This window comes from Schistocerca piceifrons, chromosome 7 (assembly GCF_021461385.2).
Source record: "Schistocerca piceifrons isolate TAMUIC-IGC-003096 chromosome 7, iqSchPice1.1, whole genome shotgun sequence".
NCBI classification, from domain to species: domain Eukaryota; kingdom Metazoa; phylum Arthropoda; class Insecta; order Orthoptera; family Acrididae; genus Schistocerca; species Schistocerca piceifrons.
This window is the reverse complement of record NC_060144.1, coordinates 562,530,723-562,539,622: the sequence shown is the minus strand read 5'-3', so window position 1 is coordinate 562,539,622 and position 8,900 is coordinate 562,530,723. Positions and strand designations below refer to the sequence as shown.

Sequence of the window (8,900 nt, the reverse complement as noted above, 5' to 3'; positions counted from 1 at the left end):
TCCTGTCCACACATTGAGGAGAAAGCATGTTCAACAGCTGTCCCTCTCTCTCTGTTCAAAAATGGCTCTGAGCACTATGGGACTTAACATCTATGGTCATCAGTCCCCTAGAACTTAGAACTACTTAAACCTAACTAACCTAAGGACAGCACACAACACCCAGTCATCACGAGGCAGAGAAAATCCCTGACCCCGCCGGGAATCGAACCCGGGAACCCGGGCGTGGGAAGCGAGAACGCTACCGCACGACCACGAGCTACAGACCCTCTCTCTCTCTCTGTGTTAGTCTTTTGGGACAACTATTTTCCCTTGTCCTCAGTATGTGTTGGGCAACGGCCTTGCCGCAGTGGATACACCGGTTCCCGTCAGATCTCCGAAGTTAAGCGCTGTCGGACATGGCCGGCACTTTGATGGGTGACCATCCGGTCCACCATGCGCTGTTGCCATTTTTCGGGGTGCACTCAGCCTCGTGGTGCCAGTTGAGGAGCTACTCGAATGACTAGTGTGGGCTCCGGTCTCAGGAAACGATGATAACGATCGGGAGAGCGGTGTGCTGACCACACGCCCCTTCTGTCCACATCCTCATCTGAGGATGACACGGTGGTAGGATGGTCCCGATGGGCCACTTGTAGCCTGAAGACGGAGTGCTTCGGTATGTGTTGCATATGACCCCATTGATTAAGAGTGCTGTTTTTTTCATGACAAATTCGATGTGTAATTAGAACAGTGAAGCATTTCCATCAGTTGTGGTGGCATGTATTGGCTTCGATTACCTGGGCTGCAGGGTTGTTGTCGAGCAATGCGGGGGAGGTGTCTGTGGCAGACTCTGATGTCAAACAGCAGTAGATAAGTCCTCAGTTGTATGCCTACAGATAATAAACTTATTAAACTCTTCTGTCCAACTCCAGCATCTCGTCAGTTGAACACAATTTTAGCCAGAAAATAAAGTTAATACCTTTCACTCCAGCCTTTTTCCCATCAGCTTGTAGGTGAAGGGGCGAGTTTGAGTACATCTGCCACTAGTTTCGACTGGTATTGTGGGTTTCTCTCCCAGCAGAATAAAATGAGTTGTATGGCATCGTCAATTTTTGAGCTGTATTGCGATTTTAGGCGCTATGCATATAGCACTGTGCATATAGTTGTCTAATTAGGACCGATCTCTGTGATTAATTATACAATTAGGACCCATCTTTACTTCAGTATCCCAACGAAAATAAATAAAGTACACTAACCTGACCTCCCTCTCCAGCACCTGGGCAGTTTTCATGTGTTGGTGGATGCACTTGGGCTCTACATCCAGAAGGACCAAGGTTCGAGTCCCAGAAATGGCACTGCCATTTTTAATATCCCACCAATTCCTGGGTGTAGGTGGGGTGGGTTGTCAGCACAGCCCTAGGGCATAGAAATTCCCACCAAAATTCGAAATTCCCATAAAAATTAGAACATCCCACCAAAAGGGTAGGTAGGGAAGGAGAGCAGTGAGGAGAGGGAGGGTGGCAGGATGCATGTGCCAGGCAAGGAGAACACATGATGTCATCTGGGGGTGGGGGTGTGTGGGGAGTGGCGGTAATTAATTGATCAATTTAATTAATTTGCATATCAATTTGATACCAAAATTGCGCCAGGAATTCCAGTACCCTACTACTGACGAGATGAGCTGCAGGATGTGCAGCGGTATATGGGGAGAGAGAAAGAGAGAGAGAGAGAGAGAGAGAGAGAGAGAAAGTAAAGCGGAAAAAATGACCAGAAACATTGGGAGGAAGAGAAAGCAGAGTGGGGGTGGGAGGAGGAGACAATTAGAGAGAGGGGAGGAGATAATGGACAGAAAAAGGGAAGTGGAGAAGATTGACAGAGAGATCGGAGAGCAGGAGATAGATAGAGAAAGAGAGGGATAGAGAGGGTGGTGGAGGAGATGGACAGAGAGAGGGGGAGGAGGAGATGGAGTGAGAGGGGAAAGGAGCATATGAACAGAGGGGGGGAGGAACAGATTAACACAGAGAGGCGGAGGGAGAGGTGGGCAGAGGGAGGGGCAGGAGGAACGGTCAGAGAGTGGAGGGTGAAGGAGGTGGACAGAGAGAGGGTGAAGGAAGAGATGGAAATAGAGATGACGGAGTTTGACTAATAGAAGATTGGAATAAAATGGATCTGAGCACTATGGGACTTAACATCTGTGGTCATGAGTCCCCTAGAACTTAGAACTACTTAAACCTAACTAACCTAAGGACATCACACACATCAATGCCCGAGGCAGGATTCGAACCTGCGACCGTAGCGACCGTAGCAGCCGCGCAAGATTGGAATAAGTAAATTCTACATCTACATATAAATCAACATACAGGATGTTTCAAAAATGACCGGTATATTTGAAGCGGCAATAAAAACTAAACGAGCAGCGATAGAAATACACCGTTTGTTGCAATATGCTTGGGACAACAGTACATTTTCAGGCAGACAAACTTTCGAAATTACAGTAGTTACAATTTTCAACAACAGATGGCGCTGCGGTCTGGGAAACTCTATAGTACGATATTTTCCACATATACACCATGCGTAGCAATAATATGGCGTAGTCTCTGAATGAAATTACCCGAAACCTTTGACAACGTGTCTGGCGGAATGGCTTCACATGCAGATGAGATGTACGGCTTCAGCTGTTCAATTGTTTCTGGATTCTGGCGGTACACCTGGTCTTTCAAGTGTCCCCACAGAAAGAAGTCACAGGGGTTCATGTCTGGCGAATAGGGAGGCCAATCCACGCCGCCTCCTGTATGTTTCGGATAGCCCAAAGCAATCACACGATCATCGAAATATTCATTCAGGAAATTAAAGACGTCGGCCGTGCGATGTGGCCGGGCACCATCTTGCATAAACCACGAGGTGTTCGCAGTGTCGTCTAAGGCAGTTTGTACCGCCACAAATTCACGAAGAATGTCCAGATAGCGTGATGCAGTAATCGTTTCGGATTAGAAAAATGGGCCAATGATTCCTTTGGAAGAAATGGCGGCCCAGACCAGTACTTTTTGAGGATGCAGGGACGATGGGACTGCAACATGGGGCTTTTCGGTTCCTCATATGCGCCAGTTCTGTTTATTGACGAAGCCGTCCAGGTAAAAATAAGCTTCGTCAGTAAACCAAATGCTGCCCACATGCATATCGCCGTCATCAATCCTGTGCACTATATCGTTAGCGAATGTCTCTCGTGCAGCAATGGTAGCGGCGCTGAGGGGTTGCCGCGTTTGAATTTCGTATGGATAGAGGTGTAAACTCTGGCGCATGAGACGATACACGGACATTGGCGTCATTTGGACCGCAGCTGCAACACGGCGAACGGAAACCCGAGGCCGCTGTTGGATCACCTGCTGCACTAGCTGCACGTTGCCCTCTGTGGTTGCCGTACGCGGTCGCCCTACCTTTCCAGCACGTTCATCCGTCACGTTCCCAGTCCGTTGAAATTTTTCAAACAGATCCTCTATTGTATCACTTTTCGGTCCTTTGGTTACATTAAACCTCCGTTGGAAACTTCGTCTTGTTGCAACAACACTGTGTTCTAGGCGGTGGAATTCCAACACCAGAAAAATCCTCTGTTCTAAGGAATAAACCATGTTGTCTACAGCACACTTGCACGTTGTGAACAGCACACGCTTACAGCAGAAAGACGACGTACAGAATGGCGCACCCACAGACCGCGTTGTCTTCTATATCTTTCACATCACTTGCAGCGCCATCTGTTGTTGAAAATTGTAACTACTGTAATTTTGAAAGTTTGTCCGCCTGAAAATGTACTGTTGTCCCAAGCATATTGCAACAAACGGTCTATTTCTATCGCTGCTCGTTTAGGTTTTATTGCCGTTTCAAATATACCGGTCATTTTTGAAACACCCTATACATACTCCGCAATCCACCATACGGTGCGTGGCGGGGGGTACCTCGTACCACAACTAGCATCTTTTCTCCTACTCCCAAACAGAACGAGGGGAAAATAACTGCCTATATGCCTTTGTACGAGCCCTAATCTCTCTTATCTTATCTTTGTGGTCTTTCAGCGAAATATATGTTGGCGGCAGTAAAATTGCACTGCAGTCAGCCTCAAATGCTGGTTCTCTAAATTTCCTCAGTAACGACTCACGAAAAGAACGCCTCGTTTCCTCCAGAGACTCCCACCCGAGTTCCTGAAGCATTTCCGTAACACTCGCGTGATGATCAAACCTACCAGTAACAAATCTAGCAGCCCGCCTCTAAATTGCTTCTATGTCCTTCCTCAATCCGACCTGATAGGGATCCCAAACGCTCGAGCAGTACTCGAGAATAGGTCGTATTAGTGTTTTATGAGCGGTCTCCTTTACAGATGAACCACATCTTCGCAAAATTCTACCAATGAACCGAAGACGACTATCTGCCTTCCCCGCAACTGCCATTACATGCTTGTCCCACTTCATATCGCTCTGCAATGTTACGCCCAAATATTTAACCGACGTGACTGTGTCAAGCGCTACACTACTAATGGAGTATTCAAACATTACGGGATTCTTTTTCCCATTCATCTGCATTAATTTACATTTATCTATATTTAGAGTAAGGTGTCATTCCTTACACCAATCACAAATCCTGTCCAAGTCATCTCGTATCCTCCTACAGTCACTCAACGACGACACCTTCCCGTACACCACAGCATTATCAGCAAACAGCCGCACATCGCTATCCACCCTATCCAAAATATCATTTAGGTAGATAAAAAACAACCACAGACCTACCATACTTCTTTGGGGCACTCCAGATGATACCCTCACCTCCGATGAACACTCACCATCGAGGTCAACGTACTGGGTTCTATTACTTAAGAAGTCTTCGAGCCACTCACATATTTGGGAACCAATCCCATATGCTCGTACCTTAGTTAGGAGTCTGCAGTGGGGCACCGAGTCAAAGTCAAGGAATATGGCATCCGTCTGATACCCTTCATCCATGGTTCGCAAGATATCATGCGGAAAGAAGGGCGAGTTGCGTTTCGGAGGAGCGATGCTTTCTAAAGCCGTGCTGATGCATGGACAGCAACTTCTCTGTGTCAAGGAAATTCATTATATTCGAACTGAGAATATGTTCGAGAATCCTGCAACAAACCGATGTTAAGGATATTGGTCTGTAATTTTGAGGATCCGTCCTTCTACCCTTCTTATATACAGGCGTCACCTGCGCTTTTTTCCAGTCGCTCGGGACTTTACGTTGGGCAAGAGATAACGCCGGGTTTCACAGCTAGTTTGTTATACAGGGTGATTTTCCTATTACCCTACATTTGACCATACCTTTTCGTCAGCAGTACTGAGCAACAGGCCATGTAGCAAACTGTCACCCACCTTTACATGGTCCCCGCTTGGAAGTATAAGTTCCGGCTCTACGTTATTAGATTATACCACAATTGACGCACATTGTATGGAGTCGTGGCTGACAGCGTTATGTGTACCCTGATCGCTATTTTATTGATGTAGAGGAGCGAGCTCTGAGCGTCAGGTTCACCTGTCCCCGTAAATGTGATTGAAAATGGGCGAGACGGCTGAAACATGTCGCATTAAAGGAGCGTCAAACAGCCGCCGTGGACCCGTTAGTTCAGGCAGTAGGCTCTGCGTTTCAGTGGCGGCATTCGCATGTGCCTTCAACGAAACGGAACAGAAAGGAACTCGGCGTCAACGTCAACGTTTTGCGCGAGGAAAGTTTTGACGATGGCCTTGTTTGGGAGGGCGGTGGCAGCATCTGCTAACATCGGAAGTCACACTATTCGGGTCTAACGGTTGGTTTTGAGCTTTTGTGTCTTCTCTGTCCTCATTTTATTGTTTGCTGTGTTTTTAATGTATTACACCTGTATGGCTTCCCTTTTGTTGCAACTTCATGTAGCAGTGAACCGATGTGTCGCTTTAGTTTTTCCTAGTGGTCATAATCTTCATTGTTCAGTTTATTCTCTGCATGATTGTTAACGCGCCTCGCGTCTGTAATTCTTTTCTTGATCAGTACGTAGACAGTTTGGCACTTCACTCCATAATTATAAGAGTCTTACTTTTCATTCACTTGTGTGCTCACTTTCGTAAGCTTCGCTTCGTATTTTAGATTTAAGTCTAAATAGTTGTTGTGTTATGGAGGGAAAATATTTTTTCACTAGCGTTTCTTATATTATATTTCTTGTTCTCGCCACAGGTGTGTGTTGGTGACGATGTATCTAAACGCGTAACGATGAATAAATTAATTTAGGACCAAGACGTTTCCAAAATTATACACTGAACCGAATCTGAATGGCCGCTTGCCTCAAACATGTAAGACTTTCTCAGACAAGTGTTTCGGTTTATTGGCGTTCCACTTTTCGAACGCTCTGCGCCGTGCCAGGCCCTGAATATCTTCTGGGCTGGGCGGGTTGTCAGTTTAATATTTTAAAGCTGTAGAATATGCAATAAACGAGAATTCAACAACAATTTTTGTATTGCTAGTAACTTTGTTATAAATTAGCTGAAAATGAAACACTGCAACAAGTATAGTAATTTAGCTAAAGACAGACATTGAATGTTCGGGAAGCAATTTTATTTGAGAAGAAAACAGTGAGAAACAACATATATGGTCTTGTGTATCTGTGCAACTCATATAATTTATATGTAAGAGTCCTGTGTTATTGTAAATCAAGGAAAAAAGACGGCAATAGAAAAAGATGCAGTGAATGTTTGTATTTTGAAGTAGGTGGCTTTGGAATGGCACAATTCCGGAAAAATTATTCTCATCTTACGCGATAAAAGCACAGTGTAGCCATGGAAAGTTCTCTATCTGGACTCTGGAATGAAAACATGGAATAAAATCAATGAAGTTTGAAATTCGCTTACAGAAAGGGCGATTAGCGCCGTCAGAAGCGATTCAGCTGCGACATCATTATATGATCCGTAACGATGCCTGCAGATTATAATTTCAGACATGCACATCAACGTTCTCAGAACATAGAAAAGAGAGAGATGAAATCACGATGAAACTGTAGCTACAGCAGCAGATTACCAACCACGATATCTGAGAGAGACCAAATCTTCCATGTGGTTCAGATCAGGTTGTGTAGTAATAGCTCAATTATACAGGGTGGTCCATTGATCGTGACCGGGCCAAATATCTCACGAAATAAGCGTCAAACGAAAAAACTGCAAAGAACGAAACTCGTCTAGCTTGAAGGGGGAAACCAGATGGCGCTATGGTTGGCCCGCTAGATGGTGCTGCCATAGGTCAAACGGATATCAACTGCGTTTTTTTAAATAGGAACCCCCCATTTTCATTACATATTCGTGTAGTACGTAAAGAAATATGAATGTTTTAGTTGCACCACTTTTTTCGCTTTCTGATAGATGGCGCTGTAATACTCACAAACGTATAAGCACGTGGTATCACGTAACATTCCGCCAGTGCGGACGTGTTTGCTTCGAGATACATTACCCTTGTTAAAATGGACCGTTTACAAATTGCGGAAAAGGTCGATATCGTGTCGATGTATGGTTATTGTGATCAAAATGCCCAACGGGCGTGTACTATGTATGCTGCTCGGTATCCTGGACGACATCATCCAAGTGTCCGGACCGTTCGCCGGATAGTTACGTTATTTAAGGAAACAGGAAGTGTTCAGCCACATGTGAAACGTCAACCACGACCTGCAACAAATGATGATGCCCAAGCAGGTGTTTTAGCTGCTGTCGCGGCTAATCCGCACATCGGTAACAGACAAACTGAGCGAGAATCGGGAATCTCAAAAACGTCGGTGTTGAGAATGCTACATCAACATCGATTGCACCCGTACCATATTTCTATGCACCAGGAATTGCTTGGCGACGACTTTGAACGTCGTGTACAGTTCTGTCACTGGGCACAAGAGAAACTACGGTACGATGACAGAGTTATTGCACGCGTTCTATTTAGCGACGAAGTGTCATTCACCAACAGCGGTAACGTAAACCGGCATAATATGCACTATTGAGCAACGGAAAATGCATGATGGCTGCTACAAATGGAACATCAGCGACCTTGCCGGGTTAATGTATGGTGCGGCAATATGGGAGGAAGGATAATTGGCCCACATTTTATCGATGGCAATCTAAATGGTGCAATGTATGCTGATTTCCTACGTAATGTTTTACCGATGTTGCTACAAGATGGTTCACTGCATGACAGAATGGCGATGTACTTCCAACATGATGGATGTCCAGCACATAGCTCGCGTGCGGTTGAAGCGGTGTTGAATAGCATATTCCATTACAGGTGGATTGATCGTCGAAGCACCATATACCATGGCCCGCACGTTCACCGTATCTGACGTCCCCGGATTTCTTTCTGTGGGGAAAGTTGAAGGATATTTGCTACCGTGATCCACCGACAACGGCTGACAACATGCGTCAGCGCATTGTCAGTGCATGTGCGAACATTACAGAAGGCGAACTTCTCGATGTTGAGAGGAACGTCGTTACACGTATTGCCAAATGCATTGAGGTTCACGGACATCAAATGTTTCAAATGGCTCTGAGCAGTATGGGACTTAACTTCTTAGGTCATCAGTCTCCTAGAACTTCGAACTACTTAAACGTAACTAACCTAAGGACATCACACACATCAATGCCAGAGGCAGGATTCAAATTTGCGACCGTAGCAGTCGCGCGGTTCCAGACTGTAGCGCCTAGAACCGCTCGGCCATCCTGACCGGCTGACGGACATCATTTTGAGCATTTATTGCATTAAGAGAGGCGCTCTGCATCGCGGTGTAGCTTGCTGTCCAGGTTTCGAGAGGGTACGTTTCTGGATGAGGTAGCGAATATATTGCTTCCACCTACTTATACCTCCCGAGGAGATCACGAATGTAAAATTAGAGAGATTCGAGCGCGCACGGAGGCTTTCCGGCAGTC

The 8,900-nt window shown here is 45.8% G+C and overlaps 1 pseudogene; it reads left to right on the top strand.

Annotated features, from left to right (window-relative positions):
* Positions 1-328: 328 nt before the first annotated feature.
* LOC124709230 lies at positions 329-446 on the top strand (annotated as a pseudogene).
* The last annotated feature ends 8,454 nt before the right edge of the window (positions 447-8,900 follow it).